The sequence below is a fragment of the Scomber japonicus genome, chromosome 5 (assembly GCF_027409825.1).
Source record: "Scomber japonicus isolate fScoJap1 chromosome 5, fScoJap1.pri, whole genome shotgun sequence".
In the NCBI taxonomy this organism is placed as follows: domain Eukaryota; kingdom Metazoa; phylum Chordata; class Actinopteri; order Scombriformes; family Scombridae; genus Scomber; species Scomber japonicus.
Window position 1 is genome coordinate 5,388,359 of NC_070582.1, and position 24,713 is coordinate 5,413,071.

Here is a 24,713-nt window from a genome sequence, read left to right on the forward strand (position 1 = left end):
CATCATCCTCTTCATCCTCTTCCTCCATCATCATCATCATCATCATCACACTGGAGGATAGACGAGAAGAGCATCATCATCTTCATCATCGTCTTCTTCCTCCATCATCATACTGTGGGGGATATAGAAGAGCATCATCATCTTCCTCCTCTTCATCCTTTATCATAATCATCATCATCACCGTGGAGGATAGAGAAGCATCTTCATCATCAGCATCGTCATCATCCTCCTCCTCTTCCTCATCATCATCACACTGTGGAGGATAGACGATCATAGAGCGTCATCATCTTCATCCTCCTTCTCCATCATCATCATCATCATCATCATCATCATCATCACATTGCAGAGTGTAGAAGATCACAGAGCATCATCATCATCATCATCATCATCTTCATCCTCTTCATCCTTTATCATAATCATCATCATCATCGTGTAATAATAATAAATTATGTATTTTTAGGGGTGCTGAGCTCAAATTTAGGGGTGGTTGCCCCTGGTTACGGGTTTAATGGTTAAGGACTGATGGGGAATTTATGAATGTGAATTGATGTAGAGACTAATTATATAAGACAGAATATGAGCAGTAAGGGTTAAGTAAAGTATTTGATAGGTATTTCCACTGGGGACGGACAGACGGACGGACGGGGGGGACGGGGGTGGAGGCGGGGGGGACGGGGGTGGAGGCGGGGGGGGCGGGGGGGCGGGGGGGTTGCAATCTGCTTTTATTGCATTTTCATAACTAGAATAAAGCTTTGGCTTCTCGGAGAGATAATCCAGACTAGGTAGGTGCTACTATACTCACATAGTTTATGCTCTATTTTAGCCTCGCTTTTTATTTTATTTTCTTTCTCTCTTTCTTATTTTCTTTTATTTTCATTATTATCTAAATATGGCAAAAAAGTGTCCCACATTACTCGAATCCACCTTAACTATCGTAGGGTCCTCTCTGTAGAAATCTGTGTTTGTTTATTCTGAACCATTATTATAATAAACTATAATAGACCACTCTACTATGTTCATTTTTCTTGTTTTAATTTACATTATCTAGTGAAATGAGTAGTTTATCAGAGGGTTTGAACACTTGCAGGGCATTGTATGTCAAATTCGCATTGGGTGCTGATCTCCGCTAAAGGTCTGATCCTAGAATCGCCCCTGCCTGTATCACCAAATGAATCATATTTGAGTTTTAGAGACCTCTAAATCCTCAGTGTGATTATATTTTTTTCCTGAAAATACATGTAGTACACAGATAAACCAATGCATTAATGACTAAATATTTTATAGCTTATTTTATGGTAAATTCCTGTTGATAATGTGTTTCAAATTAGATACAGCTGATATAAAAGGTAATTTATCTGTAAATCTGTCAATTTTCATTTTATTTAATTTCATGCATTATATATTATTATCATGCATGAACAAGTGTGAAGGTGTTGTTATGAACTTTATGCAGGACCTTAATATGTTTTTGTGTGTTTAAAAAACTTTCCATGAAAAATAAATTGCAAAAAAATTTTCAGTGTATAAAACATGATACAAAACAAAACTCATATATGCAAAGTTTTATGTCATTATTTTTTAAATTACTTGTCAGAAAGTCCAATAAACTACAGTTTCAAAGAATTAAAATTGTCTGGCAATAATTTGATGGTTCAGGCTTTACAGGGTTAAACAGGCAGGAGTGGAAAAATAAAATCCTAGTAATCCCATATGTTGTATCTCCTCCAAGACACTTTGTCCCTATAGAGGAATAAAAATGGTCACACTGGTAAACAACTGAAGGCTTTATTTGATAAAGAGAAATGATACACTATTGCTTTATCTGGTCATTAATATTAATAACAACCACCTTAACCAATCATGCTCCTAGCAGAGTGTTAAAGAGTCTCCTGGTGCAAGTTTCATGTTTAAGGGTTAATAAATGTATAATTAATCTTATGGAGGGAAAAAAGACATTCATCATCACTACTTTATGGTCCAGGAGAACATTTTATGAATTCATTCAATTCTACTTTTAATGCTGATTTTGGACTTTTTTAAAAACATAAACACACACATTTTGTACAATTGCATAAATATAAAAATCATCTGCACAAAAGTTAAAAAAAGATGCATTTTATTTGCATTTTTGTATATTGTGGGTCACATTAGTAAAAAGGTCCAGATAAAGAAACGTGTATATGGTGTTTTTACACCTCTAAATTGTAAAAATGGGTCAAATTTGACCCTGAGCAGTAGACTATGTAAGTGTTAAGTATAATTTCGGGGTATTTGTACTTTATTTCCGTTCGATGCTACTTTATATTCCCAGTTTACTACATTTCAGAGGGAAATATTGTACAAATATCACAATAGTAGGCCTATTTTTATTATTCAAATTTTAGGAACTCATAGAATTACTGTTTTAAACCTCAAAAATCCAGTATGAGTCAGGAATTGAAATAATTAAATAAAAAAAGGGGATTATAAATTGTGTAGAACAAGCAGATGATTGTACACCGGATCTATTTCTTCTGCTTCTGTGCTTGAAAACAACACGGATCCTCCGCGCATGCGTACATTCTAAAATACGATTTGCACAACGGTCCAACATCAAAGATGGCGGGAGCCTCCGACCTACTGGAGGACATGCTCTTCAATGAGGTGGACGAAAAGGCAGTAAGCGACTTAGTTGGCTCTCTGGAATCACAACTCGGCGACAGAAAGGCTCCCGCTGCTTCGTATTCCGACGTGAAACGGGAGGCAGCTCCGGCCGCCGCCACTCAGCTCTCAGGGAAAGTGCGCGATCAAGCGGCGTCTGTGGAGCCGCAACAAGGGCATCCGAGAGCGGGGTTAAACCCGGAGCCCGGCGCCGCGGAGCCTCTCTCCGGCAGAGCACTCACCTCCTCTACCTCCTCTGCCTCCTCTGCCGCCGCCGGGGCCGTGATCACTACCGGAGCGAGTCTACACACAGTGGGAGCGACTCCTCCTCCGACTGTCTCTCCGGTACCGGGACCGGTAACTTTGAGCTCTCAGCCCGCCGCTGCTAGCTTCCTCCGGGCTGCTGCGGGTCCCAGCACCACCACCACCACCACCGTCCCCGCTGCTAGCTTCCTCCGGGCTGCTGCGGGTCCCAGCACCACCACCACCACCACCGTCCCCGCTGCGGAGGTTTCTTCTTCTTCTTCTCCCGGATTACAAAGTTTAAACGGCAACATTGGAGCCGTGAAGTTGGTGAACTCGCCCGCTGTCACTCCTCCAGCCGGGGCCAACACGGTAATAAGTGCTGTCAGTGCCGGCGGCTCCTCTATTATCGCCTCCATGGCTTCACAACCTACTTTCCCTGTACCTCAGTCCTCAGTGGCGTCTCCTGCTGCAGCTGTGCAGAGGCACCCCAGCCCGACGACCAGCGTCGCCCACAACGGGGTGGACCCCAAGGGTGGCCAGCTGGTGACCCAGTGTGCACCTTCCCCATCAGCCTCCACGTCTCAGGTCATGAACCACAGCAACCCTCTGATGCACACCAAGATGTTGGTGCCAAGCCAGCCGGTCTCTGGAAACTCTGTCATCCTGGCCAGCACCCCTCCGTCTGCTACAGTCCAGTCCCCCATCAGCCAGACTCAGACTGGGACCAGTCCAGGCCAGGCTACCGTCACCCTGGCCGCCGCTCCTGGTGGTGGGGTGAAACCTGCGGTCAACGGGGTCGGTCAACCCGCCGTGGCTGTGGTGAGGCCGCTCGGGACCCCTGTCGTGGCTACTTCCATCCAGCAGCAGAGACCCGGGTTGGTGGCCACCTCCACCAGAGCGGCCGCCCCTCAGCCTGCGTTGGCGGTTCGGCCTCAGCAGCAGACGACCATCCAACTGCCCCCCGGCTTCACCATGCCTCCTGGTGAGCTGACACAAGGATGCCCTCACTGTCGCCTCACCTGTGGTGGTGGGGTGATGGGTGATGGGCGATGATGTCACCTCTCGTGGCTCTGCATGCACGCTGAGGTCACGCTCAGTTTGTCGGACAAATTTTTTTTTTTTCTTTTTTTTCTTTGTCCCTCTAACCCTAACGCTGTGTTTTAACTTCTGAGTCACGGAGCTAAAACTATCGGATTAACCTACAAATACATACTCCGCTACCCAGAAGGTGCTTTAACCTTCCTGTCGTCCTCCCGGGTCAAATTGACCCCCGTCTGTTTTGACTGTTCCTTCCTTCCTTCCTTCCTTCCTTCCTTCCTTCCTTCCTTCCTTCCTTCCTTCCTTCCTTCATTCATTCCTTCCTTCCTCCTTCTTTCTTTCCTTCCTCTCTCTTTCCTTTCTTCCTTTTGTCTTTCCTTCCTCCTTTTCTTCCTTCTTCCTCCATTCCTTCCTTCCTTCCTTGCTTCCATCCCTCCTCCTTCGTTCTTTCCTTCCTCTCTCTTTCCTTTCTTCCTTTTGTCTTTCCTTCCTCATTTTCTTCCTTCTTCCTTCCTTCCTTCCTTCCTTCCTTCCTCCTTCCTTCTTTCCTTCCTTCCTCCTTCTTTCTTTCCTTCCTCCTTCTTTCCTTTCTTCCATTTGTCTTTCCTCCCTTCCTTTTTTCCTTCCTCCTTTCCTTCCTTCTTCCTCCATTCCTTCCTACCCCCCTCCCTTCCTACCTCCCTCCCTTCCTTCCTCTTTTCATTTATCCCTTTCTCTCTCCCTTCCTTCCTTCCTTCCTCTTTTCCTTTATCCCTTTCTCCCTCCCTCCTTCCTTACTTCCTTCTTTCCTCCTTTCCATCCTTCCTTCCTTCTTCCTCTCTTCCATCCATCCTTCCTTCCTTCTTCCTCTCTTCCATCCTTCCTTCCTTCCTCCCTTACTTCCCTGACTCGAGGACAACAGGAGGGTTAACCAAAAAAAAAAGCTCCTGTTGGTTTGTTTTGTTTCAAAAACTCTTCACAAACTTTTAACATGGGTTTTTTTTAAGATTGTTGTTTTTTGAATCCAGGTTAGCTCTAACTGACACCTCACCACCTCTTTTTACTTTCATGCTTGTTTTTGAATCAGGAAACACGAGTAAAGACAACGACACACATGAGTGAAGAATATATTCAAATAGTTAAGAGGAAAGTTTTTGAAGATGTTAAGAAATACAAGAACAGCAGGAAGTTTGTTTAACCCTTCGTGTCGTCCTCCGACTCTTTTGACTGTTCCTTCTTCCCCTCCTCCCCTCTTTCTTTGCTCCTTCCTCCTTCCATCCTTCCTTGCTTGCTTCCTTCCTTCCTTCCTTCCTTCCTCCCTCCTTACTCCTGTCCTTACTTCCTTCCTCCCTCCCTCCCTCCTTACTCCTTTCTTTCTTTCCTTCCTTCCTTCCCTTCCTCCTTTCCTTCTCTCCTAAATTCCTTCCTCTTTTTGTCCTTACTCCTTTGCTTCCTTCCTTCCTCCCTTCCTTCCACCCTTCTCTATTAAATTCCTTCTTCTTTTCGTCCTTACTCCTTTCCTTCCTTCCTTCCTTCCTTCCTTCCTCTTTTCCTTCCTCCCTTTCTTCCTTCCTTCTTTCCTTCCTTCCTCCCTCCCTCCCTCCCTCCCTCCTTACTCCTTTCTTTCCTTGCTTCCTTCCTTCCTCTTTTCCTTCCTTTCCTCTTTACTCCTTTCATTCCTTCCTTCATTCCCTTCCTCCTTTCCTTCTCTCTTAAATTCCTTCCTCTTTTCGTCCTTACTCCTTTCCTTCCTTCCCTCCCTCTTTACTCCTCTCCTTCCTACCTACCTTCCTTCCTTCCTTCCTTCCTCCCTCCCTCTCTCCTTACTCCTTTCCTTCCTTGACCTGAGGACAACAGGAGGGTTAAACAATCTTCTGACGGGGGTTTTCAAACATCACACATCATCATTTTTCATATCAGGATGCTTTCGCTCTGAGACTGGAGGGTTAAAACATGAGATGAGATGAACACAGAGGAGCTAACGTTACTTTAACCCTTTATTGGGCAAATCATTATATTTGGTAACTTCTGTAAATATCCCAAAATATCCTTCCTTCCTTCCTTCCTTCCTTCCTTCCTTCCTTCCTTTCCTTCCTCCCTGCCTTCTTTCTTCCCTTCCTGTCTTCCTTTCTCCCTCCCTCGTTCCTTATTTCCTCCGTCCTTCCTTCCTTTCCTTCCTTCCATCTGTCCTTCCTCCCTCCCTCCCTCCTTCTCTCCTCCCTTCCTTCTTTCCTTCCTCCATCCTTCCTTCCTTTCCTTACTTCCATCTGTTCTTCCTCCCTCCCTCCTTCTGTCCTCCCTTCCTTTCCTTCCTCCATCCTTCCTTCCTTTCCTTACTTCCATCTGTCCTTCCTCCCTCCCTCCTTCTCTCCTCCCTTCCTTCTTTCCTTCCTCCATCCTTCCTTCCTTTCCTTACTTCCATCTGTTCTTTCTCCCTCCCTCCTTCTCTCCTCCCTTCCTTCTTTCCTTCCTCCGTCCCCCTTTCTTCTTCCTTCCTTCCTTCTTTCTTCCCTTCCTCCCTCCCTCCTTCTCTCTTTCTTTCCTCCCCCCTACCTTCCTTCCCTCCTTCTTTCCTCCGTCCTTCCTTCCTTCCCTTCATTCCTCCGTCCTTCCTTCCTCCCTTCCTTTCAATGAGTGTCCTATAAAGGGTTAACTTGTGTTTGAGTCACAGAGCTAACCACCAGTTTCTGTAAAAGATGAACTTCCTGTTGTTCTCAAGTTATGTTCAAGATCTTTAAAGACTCCTCTAAACATCTGGATGCAGAGATTTAACATGAAAACTGATTATTCACATGTTTCCTTCCTCCAGCTAGTCAGCAGGCGGCCATCTTTGTTTTGATTCAAAAACACAGAGTCACAACATGAGGAAACTTTCTAAACTGTTTTAAATATTTTATCATTCAAAGAACATCTTAGTTTTTTTTTCATCCAGATGTTCAGAAAAGTCTTTGAGGACTTTGAGGAAATATCTTCAGAGCAGCAGGAATGTTTTGTTTAACCTTCGTGTCGTCCTCCCGGGTCAAATTGACCCCGTCTGTTTTGACTCTTCCTTCCTTGATTCCTTCCTTGATTCCTTCCTTCCTTCCTTTCCTTCCTTTCCTTCCTTCCTTCCTCCCTCCCTCTTACCTTCCTTCCATCCTTCCTTTCCTTCCTCTGGCCTTCCTTCCCTTCCTTATTTCCTCCCTCCCTCCTACCTTCCTTCCATCCTTCCTTCCTTTCCATCCTTCCTTCCTCCCTCCCTCCTTTTCTTCCTTCCTTCCCTCCTCCTTCCATCCTTCCTTCCTTCCTTCCTCCCTCCCTCTTTCCTTCCTCCCTTCCTTCCTCCCTCCCTCCCTCTTTCCTTCCTCCCTTCCTTCCTCCCTCCCTCCTACCTTCCTTCCATCCTTCCTCCCTCCCTCCCTCCTACCTTCCTTCCATCCTTCCTTTCTTTCCATCCTTCCTCCCTCCCTCCCTTTTTTCCTTTCTCCCTCCTTCCTTCTTTTCTCCGTTCACCCTCCTTTCCTTCCTCCCTCCCTCTTTCCTTCCTCCCTTCCTTCCTCCCTCCCTCCTACCTTCCTTCCATCCTTCCTCCCTCCCTCCCTCCTACCTTCCTTCCATCCTTCCTTTCTTTCCATCCTTCCTCCCTCCCTCCCTTTTTTCCTTTCTCCCTCCTTCCTTCTTTTCTCCGTTCACCCTCCTTTCCGTCCTCCCTTCCTTCCTTCCTTCCTTCTTTCCTCCGTTCACCCTCCTTTCCTTCCTCCCTCTTACCTTCCTTCCTTCCTTCCTTGTCTCGAGGACAACAGGAGGGTTAAAAGACTTTCTGGCTTCTTCAAACATCACTGATCGATTCTCTCTCTACATAGATCCACATTTCAGAATAAGAGATGTCGTTGTGTGTTTCTGTCTGTCTCTCACATGATGTCGTTTCTCTTCTCCCCTCCCCCCGTCAGGTATGGTTCTGGTCCGGACGGAGACGGGCCAGCTGGTGATGGTGCCTCAGCAGGTTCTGGCTCAGGCTCAGGCCAAGACGCAGCAGGGCCAAACGGTGGCGAGCATCACCCAGAGACCCGGGACACCGACGGCCGGGGCCACAATCCGGGTCACCACCGCCAGTCCGGTAGGTTTAATACCGAGAAAAGTCGGGTCAAAAAGTTCTTAGATGTTAAAAAGTCTTAAATTTAACATATAAAAGTGTTAAATGTCGTCTTTTTCCTGCTGTTAACAATAACCATAGTTGTTGCAAGCTGTCAGGAGACTTTCAGAATAAAAGTAATAGTTACCAACTGTTTAGATAATCATCAATTCATCATTTTGCTTCATTTGTTATAGTCATTCTCTGATTATAGTCTCTGTAATATGAGTGTTTACTGGTTTTTAAAATATTTTTATGACAGTAAATTGAATTTATTTAACGTTATGGGACAAAACAAGATATTTTAGAGGCTTTAAAAGACAGTGATCAAAGGTCTGAGTATCTGCAGGTTCTCAAAAGTCTCCTTTTTAAAAAAGTTCTAAGATGTTAAAAAGTCTTAAATTTAACATATAAAAGTGTTAAATCTCGTCTTTTTCCTGCTGTGAACAATAACCATAGTTGTAACGAGCTGTCAGGAGACTTTCAGAATAAAAGTAATAGTTACCAACTGTTTAGATAATCATCAATTCTTCATTTTGAGTATAGTTTTTTATAGTCATTCTCTGATTATAGGCTCTCTAATATGAGTGTTTACTGGTTTTTAAAATCTTTTTATGACAGTAAATTGAATTTATTTAACGTTATGGGACAAAACAAGATATTTTAGAGGCTTTAAGAAACAGTAATCAATGTTTTTCACTCTTTTTCTGACTGATTATAGACAAAACAGCTATCAGTTAATCAATAATCAAAATAACCATCAGTTGCAGCCCTTTAGTAATCAGTTGACGATCATATAAGACGAGAAAAAGCAGCAAATTCTCATATTTAAGAACCTCAAACCATCAAATATTTTTATGACTAAACACTTTATTATCAAAAAAGTTGCAGATTAATGTCAATTGTTTTCAGTTTTACATGATAGAAAGTTGAATATTTAATAGTTTTGAACTGTCAGTCACAATGTTTTAGAAAGTTTTTCACAGTTTTTTGATGTTTTATTGAGCAAAAGATGAATTAATGAAGAAAACAATAATAAACTGATCAATTGATACTGAAAATAATAATTTGTGTACTTATATGAACTTTTTAAGCTGATGGTGTTACCGCTCATACTAAGATCTATCGTAACTCTCACAAATCTGCATTGAGGAAACACCAGAGATAGAATAAAAATGTAAAAACAAAAAGGAGAATACCCAAAATGAAATAGACGTTAATAACAGATGAAATAAAATATAATAATTAAAATAATAATGGTAATTGTTTTTCTCTCCCTTCAGGTTACGACTCAGACCGTCCGCCTGGCTTCCCCCGCTCAGACCAGAATGGTTCAGTCTCCATCTCCCTCCACCACAGTACAGGTCGGTTTCCCGTCGGCCCAGTTCAACCACATTCATAGATAAATATATATGGGGTTAAATATAGGTTAAAGTTGTATTTCCACTATTTTCCTCGCACTTGTTGTGACGAAAGACTTTAAAAAAAAAAAAAAGTTGACGCCATGATAACTTTCTAGAGTTGTTTTAGGAAGTGGATTCCCTTTTTAATTCTTATTACATACTGGATATTAGAGCCGGGAGATTAATTGAACTTTTAACCTCGATTACGATTAATGAACAGTTACGATTCCTCCCTTCCTTCTTTCTTTCCTTCCTTCCTCCTTCCTTCCCTCTTTCTTTACTCCCACTTCCTTCCTTCCTTCCTTCCTTCCTTCCTTCCTCGCTCCTTCTCTCTTTCTTTCCTCCTTCCTTCTTTCCTCTGTCCTTCTTTCCTGCTTTCCTCCCTTCCACTTTTCCTTCCTTCCTTCCTTCTCTCTTTCTTTACTCCCCCTTCCTTCCTTCCTTCCTTCCTTCCTTCCTTCCTTCCTTCCTCTACCTTCCTCACTTCCTTCTTTCCTTCCTTCCTTCCTTTCTCCCTCCTTCTCTCTTTCTTTCCTCCCCCTACCCTCCTTCCCTCTTTCTTTCCTCCCTTCCTTCTTTCCTCTGTCCTTCTTTCCTTCCTTTGTCCCTTCCACTTTTCCTTTCTTCATTCCCTCCCTTTCTTCTTTCCTCCCCCTACCTTCCTCCCTTCCTTCATTCCTCTGTCCTTCTTTCCTTCCTTCCTCCCTTCCACTTTTCCTTTCTTCCTTCCCTCCCTCCCTCCTTCCTTTCCTTCCATCTTCCTTCCTTCCATCTTCCTCCCTTCTTCCTTCCTCCCTCCTTTCCTTCCTTCCTTCCTTCCTTCTTCCTTCCTTCCTTCCTTCCTTCCTTCCTTTCTCCCTCCCCCTACCTTCCTCCCTTCCTTCTTTCCTCTGTCCTTCTTTCCTTCCTTCCTCCCTTCCACTTTTCCTTCCTTCTCTCCCTCCCTCCTTCCTTTCCTTCCTTCTTCCTTCCATCTTCCTCCCTTCCTTCTTTCCTTTCCTTTCCTCCCTTCCTTCCTTTCCTTCCTTCCTTCCTTCCCTCCCTTCTTCCTTCCTCCCTCCTTTCCTTCCTTCCTTCCTTCCTTCCTTCTTTCCTTTTCTCCCTTCTTTCCCTCCCTCCCTTCCTCCCTCCTTTCCTTTCCTTCCTTCTTCCTCCCTTCCTCCCTTGACTCGAGACTCGTGACTCTGTGGTTAATGTCTAGTTTACTTGATTAGAACTATGTAAAGATCATGGTTTGGGTTAAAATCATCACTGGAGACAAGTTTTCAAACTCCTTAAAGATATGCAACCTTTGTTGTCATGGCAACAGTGAACACCTCGATTAACTGACATGAGCAAGATTAAGTCGATTGGAGTTTCTAAATGCCGGTTTCGATTATTTTACGAGTAATTGCCCAACCCTATACTGGATATACAATACAAACATGTGAAGGGAGGGATAAGCATCAATACTTACCCCCCCCCCCCCCCCAACAAAATACCCTAACTAAACTTTACCATTACACATAATCCTGTAAGGAGTTCAAGTCCAACCTTATTGGATTCTCACAAACCTTCTTTCCTTTCCACAGTTATAAAATCCTCTCTGAGATTTTATAAACCTGTGTGTGTGTGTGTGTGTGTGTGTGTGTGTGTGTGTGTGTGTGTGTGTGTGTGTGTGTGTGTGTGTGTGTGTGTGTGTGTGTGTGTGTGTGTGTGTGTGTGTGTGTGTGTGTAGTATTTGTTTTGGTGTCTGACAAACCTTCAGACTCGTGGATCTGTTACTCAGACTGGATCAGGTTTCATCACAGTAAAGTAATTGTTAGGACTCAGAGGCGTAAAGAAAGAAAGAGAGAGAGAGAGAGAGAGAGACAACGACTGGGGTGTTCAAGACAAGATTCACCAGTTATTTATTTAGTTTTGGATGCTTTACAATGATAGATAGATGGATAGAGAGGTAGATGGAGAGATGAAGAGATGGATGGATGGATAGATAGATAGATAGATAGATAGATAGATAGATAGATAGATAGATAGATAGATAGATAGATAGATAGATAGATAGATAGATAGATGGATAGATAGATGGATAGATGATACAGGAAAGAGAGAGACATGGAGAGATGGATGGATGGATAGAGAGATATGGAGAGAAGGATGGATGGATAGAGAGATATGGAGAGATGGATGGATGGATAGAGAGATATGGAGAGAAGGATGGATGGATAGAGAGATATGGAGAGAAGGATGGATGGATAGAGAGATATGGAGAGAAGGATGGATGGATAGAGAGATATGGAGAGAAGGATGGATGGATAGACAGAGATGGAGGGATGGATGGAGAGATGGATGGATGGATGGAGAGAGATGGAGAGATAGATAGAGAGATGGATGGTTGATAGATAGAGAGATAGAGAGATGGAGGGATGGATAGAGGGAGGGATGGATGGATGGAGAGATACATAGAAGGATGGATGGAGAGATGGATAGATGGATAGGTAGATAGATTCATAGATACATGGAGAGAGAGAGATAGAAACACATCTCTAACTATCCAATGGAGGGAAAAAACTAAAAACATATAGTTAAAAATACTCCAAAAGTTGTACTAATAAAACAAATATCTGTATATACATGTAATAAATAATAATAATAAAACACTTGCAGTATCTAAAACACATCTAAAAGAAATGGTACATGGTACAAAATCAAGATAAATAATTATATAAAAAGACTTTCCCTGCTTTCTTATTACTTAAACACAAATAAATATAAAACTCATGTACTTACTCATGTCAACTTTAACCCTTTATAGAACACTCATTGAAAGGAAGGGAGGAAGGAAGGAAGGAAGGAAGGGAAGGGAAGGAAGGAGGGACAGAGGAAAGAAGGAAGGAAGGAAGGTAGGGGGGAGGAAAGAAAGAGAGAAGGAGGGAGGGAGGAAGGGAAGAAAGGGGGGTGGAGGAAGGAAAGAAGGAAGGGAGGAGAGAAGGAGGGAGGGAGGAAGGACAGATGGAAGTAAGGAAAGGAAGGAAGGAAGGAAGGACGGAGGAAGGAAAGAAGGAAGGGAGGAGAGAAGGAGGGAGGGAGGAAGGACAGATGGAAGGAAGGAAAGGAAGAAAGGACGGAGGAAATAAGGAACGAGGGAGGGAGAAAGGAAAAGAAGAAGGGGAGAAAGAAGGCAGGGAGGAAGGAAAGGAAGGAAGGAAGGAAGGAAGGAAGGATATTTTGGGATATTTACAGAAGTTACCAAATATAATTATTTGCCCAATAAAGGGTTAAGGCGCTTAAACAATCTTTCAATGCAAGATAACAGCATAATAATAATTTAAAGGGGATTGGAGAGTGAGTATTACACTTCTGTAAAAACACAGACTGCCATTATAGGCCTGGACACAATAATTAAATTATAGACTTATCGTACAATAACGTAATTATCAGCATCATCATGTCTATATATGGACTTATCGTCATATGATACGTGGGCATGACATCAACCATTTCTTTTGACCACAGTATTGCCACATTTCATATTAGCAGCTACTGTAAGACGCTATTCATGAGTTAACCCTCCTGTTGTCCTCTGGGCAAGGAAGGAAGGAAGGAAAGGAGTAAGGATGAAAAGAGGAAGGAAGTAAGGAAGGAAAGAAAGAAAGGAGTAGGAAGGGAGGGAGGGAGGGAGGGAGGAAGAAAGGAAGGTAAGGAGGGAGGGAGGGAGGGAGGAAGGAAGGAAAGGAGGGAGGGAGGGAGGGAGGGAGGAAGGAAGGAAAGGAGGGAGGGAGGGAGGAAGGAAGGAAGGAAGGAAAGAAAGAAAGGAGTAAGGACGAAAAAGAGGAAGGAAGGAAGGAAAGAAAGAAAGGAGGAAGGACGAAAAAGAGGAAGGCAGGAAGGAAGGAAAGAAAGAAAGGAGTAAGGACGAAAAGAGGAAGGAATTTAGGAGAGAAGGACGGGAGGAAGGAGGAGTAAGGAGGAAAAGAGGAAGGACATAAGAAGAGAAGGAAGGGAGGAAGGAAGGAAAGGAGTAAGGAGGGGAGGAAGGAAGGAAAGGAGGAAGGGAGGAAGGAAGGAAAGGAGTAAGGAGGGAGGGAGGAAGGAAAGGAAGGAATTTAGGAGAGAAGGAAGGAAAGGAGGAAGGAAGGAATTTAGGAGAGAAGGAAGGAAAGGAGGAAGGAAGGAATTTAGGAGAGAAGGAAAGGAAGAATGGAGAGAAGGAAGGAAGGAAGGAAGGAAGGAAAGGAGGAGGGAAGGAATTTAGGAGAGAAGGAAAGAACGAAGGAAGGAAGGAAGGAAAGGAGGACGGGAAAGAGGAAGAAAGGAAGGAAGGAAAGGAGGAAGGAAGGAAAGGAGTAAGGAGGGAGGGAGGAAGGAAGGAAAGGAGGAACACTCAAAAGATAGATGGGGTCAATTTGACCCGGGAGGACGACACAATCCCCTTTACATTATTACACTATTATATTATTATTATTATTATTATTATTATTATTATTATTATTATTATTATTATTATCATCAGTGGTATAAAATCATCTATAACTGACAGTATAATATCATTTATCGCAATTACGTCTGAGACATATATGTTTACTTCCTGTCACATTGTGCGAGACGTCTGTGATTAAAGTCTTGGTTGTGATCTGTGTCAGAAAGTACGATATCGGGTTTCGTGGTTTAGTGGTTGTCAGATTATGAGATAAAAGTCAGTGAATCCGAGAGTTATGAGATAAAGAGAAAAAAAAAAGTTAACCAGAGCAAAAAAAACATCAACCGTGTTTGAAAATGAAAGTCAAACAAACTGCTTTTTGTTTCACTTTGAGCACTTTTTTTTTTTTTTTTCCTTTCTTTCTTTTCTTTTTTTTTTAACCGCTGCACTTCAAGAAAGGTCACGGCGTTGTTTTCTGACTGGTTTTGTTTGTCGCCGTCGTCGTCGTCGGTCTTAGCAACAGTCACATTGTGAGAATTTGCACTTAAATTTAATCTCATGTCGACCTCGGGCTTTCTAAGCTCCACTTTGTGTGTGTCGGCGTTGACTTCACGTCTCAATTTTTAGACCGATAACTTCAAATTTCTTCTTTTTTCTCTCATGAATTTCAACTTCAATCTAAAATTAAAATTAATTAAGCAACAAAAGCTCCAAATACATTTTCCTCTGTCCTTCTTTCCTTCCTTCCTCCCTTCCTCCCTTCCATTTTTCCTTCCTTCCTTCCCTTCCTTCCTTCCCTTCCTCCCTTCTTCCTTCCTTCCTCCCTCCTTTCCTCCCTTCCTTCCTTTCCTTCCTTCCCTCCCTTCTTCCTTCCTTCCTTCCTTCCTTCCTTCCCTCTTCCTCCCTTCCTCTCTCCTTTCCTTCCTTCTTCCTCCCTTCCATTTTTCCTTCCTCCCTTCCTCTCTCCCTTCCTTCCTTCCTTCCTCCCTTCCATTTTTCCTTCCTTCCTTCCCTTCCTTCCTTCCCTTCCTCCCTTCTTCCTTCCTTCCTTCCTTCCTTCCTCCCTCCTTTCCTCCCTTCCTTCCTTTCCTTCCTTCCCTCCCTTCTTCCTTCCTTCCTTCCTTCCTTCCTTCCTCCCTCCTTTCCTCCCTTCCTTCCTTTCCTTCCTTCCCTTCCTCCCTTCTTCCTTCCTTCCTTCTTTCCTTCCTCCCTCCTTTCCTCCCTTCCTTCCTTTCCTTCCTTCCCTCCCTTCTTTCCTTCCTTCCTTCCTTCCTTCCTTCCCTCTTCCTCCCTTCCTCTCTCCTTCTTCTTCCTCCCTCCGTCTCAATTTTTAGACCGATAACTTAAAATTTCTTCTTTTTTCTCTCATGAATTTCAACTTCAATCACACAATGAGGCTAAAATTAAGCAACAAAAGCTCCAAATACATTTTCCTCTGTCCTTCTTTCCTTCCTTCCTCCCTTCCACTTTTCCTTCCTTCCTTCCCTTCCTTCCTTCCTTCCTCACTTCCACTTTTCCTTTCTTCTTTCCCTCCCTCCTTCCTTTCCTACCTTCTTCCTTCCTTCCTTTCTCCCATCTTCCTCCCTTCCTTCTTTCCTTCCTTCCTTCCTTCCTTCCTTCCTTCCTTCCTTCCTTCCTTCCTTCCTTCCCTTCCTCCCTTCCTTCCTTCCTCCCTCCTTTCCTCCCTATGGCTAAATGTTAGCTATTAATTTTAGCTAATATGGCTAAAGTTAAGCAACAAAAGCTCCAAATACATGAAAAACTACATGAATATGATCTCCTGTATCTATGAATTACTTCCATTATTGATTAATCTGTTTATATATATTCTCTTGATTTAATTATTAAGTCTATAAAATATGAAAAATGGTGAGATATAAAATAAGATTTACTTGATTGTCCCTGAGAGGAAATGTGACTTGACTTGAGCAGGACTTCTACACACACACACACACACACACACACACACACACACACACACACACACACACACACACACACACACACACACAGCTGTAATCAGTTTAAGTACCAGAGCCCCGAGGCACGGATGTAATATATAGCATATAATTACATTTGTAGTTCAATCTGATTGAACTTTGAAAATCTGGAGGTTCTTTAATGTCCAGCTGGAGTAAAAAAAAAAAAATACAGGAAATATTTTTATTAGATAACTGCATGGAGCTGCTGTTTGACTTGTGTGAGTGTGAGGAGAGTAATAGAGGTTAATGACAGTTAAATGTTTGATTAAATGCTGCATAATTGACAACTTTGGTGGCGAACTAGCCATTTTAGCTCCCGTAGGTTATATTTATATTCTTACACATGCTATTTCCTGTCCCTTTTTCCATTTGGCTGCATCATATGAGTAAATTTATATGCACTAATATTTATCTGGAGGCTGATTTTGGTAAATATGCTGTTAACCTGCGAATACATGGCATTAAAAAGCTGGAAATTCAGTAATATTAACTTAAAAATACCAAATAAAAACATTAAAATTGGATTAAAAGAAACCCTGATTATACTGAGGATGACAGCAGATCTTTGATTAATAATCATAATACATTTTTGAGTCTCCACCATAGACCGTATAAAAGAAATGGACGTAACATCCGTGACGTCACCCATTGGTTTGTGGACTGCTGCTCGCAAGCCAATAGTTTCGAATCTGGGCAGCACCATCTTGAAAATTTCAGGTGCATGCTGGGAAAAATAAAAACACGGATTCTACTTATATGGGCATGAGGCGGAGCCATGGGCGGAGCCATGGAGGTTGCAAGGACTGGATCTCGAGGACATTGGTCAATCAACCTGTCAATCAGGACGTAGCCACGCCCTAATGCATACCCTGCTTTATCGTCAAATATAAAATCAGGGAGGCCAAAATGTCCCAAATGAACATCATACTGCATTGAAGAAGGCTTTAAACTAGCGATTGAGACCATAAACACATTTTGAAAACGTTTACTGAGGTTAGAAATCAAGTGAGAAGTTGGTGAATTCTCCATTGACTTGTATAGAGACGGTCGCCCCCTGGTGGCCTTTTGATAGAATGCAGCTCTAAGTTACCTCCTGGTTGGCTTCATTTCAGAGGACCAGAACTCCCCGCCTGGTCTCACCCTGACTTGCCTGTGTTGTTGTTTTCCTCTCCAGAAGGCCATCACGGTGGCTCCCGGCGGCACAGCGGTGTCGGTGAAGATGGCGCCCGCTCAGAAGGCTCCGACGGTGATAACGCCGGGGGGCACGACTGTGGCGAAGCCCGTCGGTGTGCCGTCCACCTCTCCGATGACCAGCACGTCGCCCGCTACGCCCGCCACGCCCGCCAGAGTGACCGTGGTGTCCCAGGTCAGCAGAGACCCGAGAGCAGAGAAACTTTCAGCTTTTCTATTTATTACTACCTGACGTACTAATCTGTGATGTTTCCTTTTTTTATTGTATCCTGAACTCACGCTACAGGAGATGCAAGAAAACGTGAAGAAATGCAAGAACTTTCTGGCTACGCTCATTAAGCTGGCGTCCCATAACTCCCCCTCCCCAGATACCTCCAAGAATGTGAAGGCCCTGGTGCAGGACCTACTCGTAAGCTGTTCTTTCTTTGTTTTTAATTTCACGTGTGGGTTCATTCAGGGTGTTTTTCTGCTGACTGTTAGCGTGTTAACTTGTCCTGTGTGTGTGTGTGTGTTTGTGTTTGTGTTCAGGATGCTAAGATTGAGCCGGAGGAGTTCACCACTCGGCTGCAGGCGGAGCTGAAGTCGTCTCCACAGCCCTACCTCATCCCCTTCCTAAAGGTAACAACACACACACACACACACACTTACACTGCAGTCTGACTGTACTACGACTACTGCTGCTGCTACTATCACTGATATTACCTTTATTATTATTATTATTATTACTAAGGCTGGGAAATAAATATATATATTGATATTGTCTCAGATTTTGAATATCGTAGTATCGTGATTTGGAATAAGTGTCATTCTTTTCCTGCTTTTAAAGGCTGCATTACAGTAATTATTACACATATACCTGATACAGTACAGCACAGTAACTATGGATATTGTTTACTTTACTGCTGCTGCTGCTACTACTACTACTACCTATTCCACTGTTTCTATGGTTACTGGTACAACTACTACAGCTGCTAATAGTACTACTACTACAACTACTTATTCCACTGTTTCTATGGTTACCAGTACAACTACTACAGCTGCTGCTAATACTGCTACTACTACTACTACTACTACTACCACTACTACTACTACTACTACTACTACTACTACCTATTCCACTGTTTCTATGGTTACTGGTACAACTACTACAGCTGCTAATAGTACTACTACTACAACTACAACTACTTATTCCACTGTTTCTATGGTTACTGGTACAACTACTACAGCTGCTAATAGTACTACTACTACTACTACTACTACTACTACTACTACTACTACAACTACTTATTTCACTGTTTCTATGGTTACTGGTACAACTGCTGCTAATACTACTACTACTACTACTTATTTCACTGTTTCTATGGTTACTGCTACAACTACTACAGCTGCTAATACTACTACTACTACTACTACTACAACTACTTATTCCACTGTTTCTATGGTTACCGGTACAACTACTACAGCTGCTGCTAATACTGCTACTACTACTACTACAACTTATTTCACTGTTTCTATGGTTACCGGTCCAACTACTACAGCTGCTGCTACTATCACTGATATTACTATTATTATTACTACATACATACCTGAAGCTGTACAGCTATTGTTTACTTTACTACTACTACTACTACTACTACTACTACTTATTCCACTGTTTCTGTTTCCATGGTTACCGGTACAACTACTACAGCTGCTGATACTATCACTGATATTACTATTATTATTACTACATACATACCTGAAGCTGTACAGCTATTGTTTACTTTACTACTACTACTACTACTACTACTACTACTACTACTACTTATTCCACTGTTTCTGTTTCTATGGTTACCGGTACAACTACTACAGCTTCTGAATACTAATCCTTGTTGCTTTGCCTTTCATTTTCTCGTCCTCTTGTGCTCTGTGAAGCACTTTGTAACAACTTGTTTTTTGAAAGGTGCTAAACAAATAGTTATTATCATTATTATTGTTATTATACTTTTACCATCAGCAGTACTACTAACCACTACTGAGTATAACGTACTATCATTAGTGTTTTTACTGCTGCTGTTGTTGTACCGCAGCACTACACGTACTGTTATTGTCTGCAGTATTACTACAATTAATGCTAAGAACAGATACATGTACATATATATTTATTTTTTTACATTTTACACAGTCTTTTTGTATGAATTTGTGTTTTTTATTGAAGTTTTTTGACAGTATTCGCACTTAAGTAGAGCTGAAAGCAATAATTGTTGTTAATTATTGATAAATCCTCCAATTATTTTTTGATAAATTACTCTATAAACCTTTTTTTTGTTTTAAAACAACAGTGAAACATGTCCATTACATTTTCTTAGTGCCCCAGGTGAAACCATTAACGACTACAACTACTTATTCCACTGTTTCTATGGTTACCGGTACAACTACTACAGCTGCTGCTTATACTACTACTACTACTACTACTACTACAACTACTTATTTCACTGTTTCTATGGTTACCGGTACAGCTACTACAGCTGCTGCTTATACTACTACTACTACTACTACTACAACTACTTATTCCACTGTTTCTATGGTTACCGGTACAACTACTGTACTACAGCTGCTGCTTATACTGCTGCTACTACTACAACTACTTATTCCACTGTTTCTATGGTTACCGGTACAACTACTACAGCTGCTGCTTATACTACTACTACTACTACTACAACTACTTATTCCACTGTTTCTATGGTTACCGGTACAACTATTACAACTGCTGCTTATAATATTACTACTACTACTACTACTTATTTCACTGTTTCTATGGTTACCGGTACAACTACTACTATAACAATTAATTAACATAGCAGTTAGTTAAAGTTAATCAGTAACAATATAATATACAGGACATATTTTATTTTATTATTACAGTATATTGTGGTAATTCATAGAAAAATTCAAAAATAAACAAAGAAGTGTGGTTAATTAAGTGTAAACTAATTGTTGTGGCTGTGTGGTTAAGTTTGTGTAGAGATAATGAAATTCAATAAGGTATAAAGTGGAAGTAATGGTAATTGTGGTAAAAGTGTGTGTGTGTGTGTGTTACTGCTGTATGTGGGTTATATTATAATGAGGAAATGGACCCTGCTCTTTAAATGTGTCTCATCTAATCCAGACTAACGTGTTGATATCAAATTTAAAAAACAATTTCTTCCATTTTCATACCTCTGTAAGAAAGTGACATTATCTTCATCTGAAAATTAGGTCATAGAGTGTGTGAGGGTTCATCCTAAAACACCTTAAACCAGCTCACTGTGAATAAGCCTGGACTTTTACAGGGTTCTAGACTCGTTGCTATGACAACAGCTCCAGATTATCTTTACTTAATTCTCATCAAACTAACTCACTTATCCACATGTTCCACCACCGAGCTGTTTTTAATCCTGTCGTGTTTATCTGTTCCCCTCCACAGAAAAGCCTCCCCGCCCTTCGTCAGTCGCTCCTCAACAGCCAGCAGTCCTTGACGACGGTCCCACCCAGCACCTCCGCGCCCCCTCTGGCCGCCCCCGGCGCCGTCACCACCACCGCCATCCGGCCGCGGCTGCCCATCAGTCCCGCCACCAGCACCGTCCGACTGAACGCGCCGCTCACAAACACAACTCTGGTAGGAAGGCGATGATGTCATCACATTGAATTCACATCCAGACAGATATAGACTTTTATTTTGAAGGAACGTCCACAGAAGCTCATTTTAAAGTCCTGCTTTGCTCCAAACCGACAAACAACAATAATATTGTTTATCGTGATTATTTCTGAGACAATATATCGTCCAAAAAAAGTAGTTATTGTGACAGGAATTGATAAAAATAATTAAACAACAAATTGTTTCAGTTCTATTGAAAGGAGAGCCGGACCAAATCAAATATTATAATGTTTTTGACCAAATAAATGATCATCAGTAATGTGACTGTAATGTGCATGAAGGCAAACTTGTGTATCACTTTTCATACTTAGAAATGTAACACGTGCTTTGCAAAGTTAAAAAAAACAAAAACAAAAAAAGAAGAAATAGATAATGACTCAGTTAAAACAGGAACTGAGAAAACACTATCATAATTTCCATGAATCCGCAATGAGGAAACACCAGAGATAATAAAGTCAATATAAAATAGAGTGGGTACAACTAGAAATGTGAGGCTGGGGGATTAAAAGAAAAAACAAAGATGAGAAGAAAATGAAATAATAAAACAACTAAAGAGGAAATGATGAAGTAAAACGAGACATAAAAGGTAAAAAAACAAAAACAATCAGGGAATAAAAATAGAATAAAATAGATATACCAAGTATTAAAATAGGCTACCTTTTTAAAATTGAATGAATCTGTAAATAATGTTAATTTCTAAAGTTGAACGAGAAGAAAAAAACACTTTGTCGGGTGTAAAGCGACTAAATCCAGAATAAAAAGACTGCAGTCGTCTTATTTTTAATGCCCCCTCTTCTTCTTCTTCTTCTTCTTCTTCTTCATTTCTCCTTGTCTTCAGGCTGTGGGCAGAGCAGGAGTGCAGACTGTGCAGACTCGTTCACCTGTTGTCGTCAGTCAGACTCTCAGACCGCAAGGTGAGTCCAGACGATCCTGAACTTTCGTCACTCTGAGCCGCCGGAGTCGAACCACCAGATGACAGACTTGATTTCTTTAGATCAGCTGATGTTGTCATTTGATATTAAATCTTTGCTTTGTTTTTTACCACCAGGTACACTAGTAAGAGGGCCCACCACCATACTGGGTAAAACTCCTATTCACCTGGCAGCGCAGGCCAATCAGAAGAAGCTGAGCGACCCAGGGGGCGGGACTTTCAGGTGGAGTAGAATCTCATTGGCTGGTTGTTGTTTATGGAGCAGCTTCAGGCCGAACATGAACAGTAAAGCTTTCCTTGTTGAGTTATTTATAAAAACAGACACATTTTATTCATCACAAAACAAATATGGAGACATTTTCCCATATTTATGAATTCATTATCATATATTTATTACATTGCATCATTATTAAACTACGTGGGATATTTAGTAATAGTGTTGCAAATGACTTCAGGGACTGATAAAAAAAAAAACTTGATAACTGAAGTCATGATTCTGCACTTTATTTTAACCAAGGTGAAATGACTCTGCTCTGTTATCAGCAGGACAAAGGGGGCCTTTTTTTGTGATAACTTTTTATTGGGATTTGAAGGACAACAATCATCATCATTCAACAGCACATAAATAAATAAATTACTTTATATAAACTGTATATGTGTATACCCATGTACGCACACACACATATACACACCGAATAATAATCATAATAAAATGAAAACATAAAAATAAAATTAACCCTCCTGTTGTGCTTGAGTAGGAAGGAAGAAGGAAGAAAAAGGAGCGAGAGAAGTAGGAAGGGAGGAAGGGAGGAGGGAAGGAAGGAAAGAAGAAGGAAGGAGGGAGGAAGGAAGGAAGAAAAAGGAGGGAGAGAAGTAGGAAGGAAGGAAAGGAGGGAGGGAAGGAAGGAAAGAAGGAGGAAGAAAGAAGGAAGGAAGGTAGGGAGGAAGAAAGAAGGAAGGGAGGTAGGGAGGAAGAAAGAAGGAAGGAAGGTAGGGAGGAAGGAAGGAAGGAAGGAAGGAAAGGAGGGAGGGAGGGAGGGAAGGAGGGAAGGAAGGAAGGAAAGGAGGAAGAAAGGAAGAAGGGAGGAAGGAAGGAAGGAAGGAAAGGAGGAAGGAAGGAAGGAAAGGAGGAAGAAAGGAAGGAAGGAAGGAAGGAAGAGTCAAAACAGATGGGTCAATTTGACCCGGGAGCATAACAGGAGGGTAGAGATATAACTGAAAATAAATAAATAATAAAAATACAAAAGGCAAGTAAGTAAAATACATAAAATGTCACAAATGCAAAAGGAAAAAAGTGCCATTGAAGTATAACCTAGTTAGATCTATCAAATGGTTAGATGCCATCCACAATTTGCAGTACACAGACCAGAGGGGGACAAAGGGGATTTTAAAAGTAAATGAAAGATATAAGAAGATATAAGTCCATCGATTTAATAAACCTCCATAAATCCACTTAGAAATCATAGAAAAAAGAAGCTTCAGAAAATGACCCTCATCACATTTTTAAGTCTTCCTCAGTCCAATCCATTATTTTCATGGACTGACGACATAGTGGGAATCTCAATGGTTACTTTCTTGTCTAAAAAAATATATATTTAAACTTAATAAAGTGACATATTAAACCAGAGGTGTCAAACTCATTTTCATTCAAGGGCCACATACAGACCAATTTGAACTGATGCGGGCCGGTCAATTAAAAAGATGGAAGGAAGGAAGGAAGGAAAGAAAAGGAGGAGGAGAAGGAACGATGGAAGGAAGACAGGACAGGTGGAAGGGAGGAAGGAAGGAAGGAAGGAAGGAAAGAAAGAAAAGAACACAGAAAGGAAAGATGGAAGGAAAGAGAAGAAGGAAGAAAAGATGGAGGGAAGACAGGACAGGTGGAAGGAAGTAAGGAAGGAAGGAAGGAAGGAAAGAAAGAAAAGAACACAGAAAGGAAAGATGGAAGGAAAGAGAAGAAGGAAGAAAAGATGGAGGGAAGACAGGACAGGTGGAAGGAAGGAAGGAAGGAAGGAAAAGAAGACAGAAAGGAAAGATGGAAGGAAGAAATTTAAGTAACAAAGAATGAAAAGAAGGAAGGAAAAAAAGACAGGAAGTGGGCCGGGGAGGACCCCTTGGCGAGCCGGTTCTGGCCCACGGGCCGCATGTTTGACACCCCTGTATTAAACAGTCCTACATTCATGACCCATCCAGACAGCTGCTTCACCCCTCGGGTATCTTCGTCACACTGCAAGGAAAAACCAATCACTGCAGGAATATCACCACGGACACCAGATTGAAAAACTTACATGTAAAAGTAAAAGTCCCACAGTCCAGCTTTAAATTCATACAACTATGGTGTAAAAATGGGTCTGAAAGAGAGAAGCAGTAGCAGCTTTCATTACAGCAGCCCATCAGATGAGCTTTTATTGAGCCTTGATGATCATATCAGGTCCCAAAGATCTTCCTTTCCTTTCCTTTATGGTCAAGTGTCTCCGGTGGTTCATACAGTAAACATAACTACATACAGTAACAGACTAGTAGACACTAGGGCTGGGCAATTCATCGAAAAATAATCGATACCGACCTTTAGAAACTCTAATCGACTTAATCTTGCTCATGTCAATTAATAGTGGTGTTCACTGTTGCCATGACAGCAAAGGTTGCATATCTTTAAAGGAGTTTGAAAACTTGTCTCCAGTGATGATTTTAACCCAAACCATCTTTACATAGTTCTAATCAAGTAAACTAGACATTAACCACAGCGTCACGAGTGTCGAGTCAAGAGAGGAAGGGAGGAAGAAGGAAGGAAAGAAGGACAGAGGAAAGAAGGAAGGGAGGAAGATAGGGGGAGGAAAGAAAGAGAGAAGGAGGAAGGAAGGAAAGAAGAAAGGAAGGAAGGAAGAAGGAAGGAAAGAAGGAGGGAGGGAGGGAGGGAAGGAAGAAAGGAAAAGTGGAAGGCAGGAAGGAAGGAAAGAAGGACAGAGGAAAGAAGGAAGGGAGGAAGATAGGGGGAGGAAAGAAAGAGAGAAGGAGGAAGGAAGGAAAGAAGAAAGGGAGGAAGATGGAAGGAAGGAAGGAAGGAAGGAAAGAAGGAGGGGGGGGAGGGAAGGAAGAAAGGAAAAGTGGAAGGCAGGAAGG

At 41.9% G+C, this 24,713-nt stretch overlaps 1 pseudogene; it reads left to right on the top strand.

Annotated features, from left to right (window-relative positions):
* Positions 1-2,598: 2,598 nt before the first annotated feature.
* The window catches only part of LOC128359044 (transcription initiation factor TFIID subunit 4-like), a 29,114-nt pseudogene continuing 6,999 nt past the window's right edge, over positions 2,599-24,713 (top strand).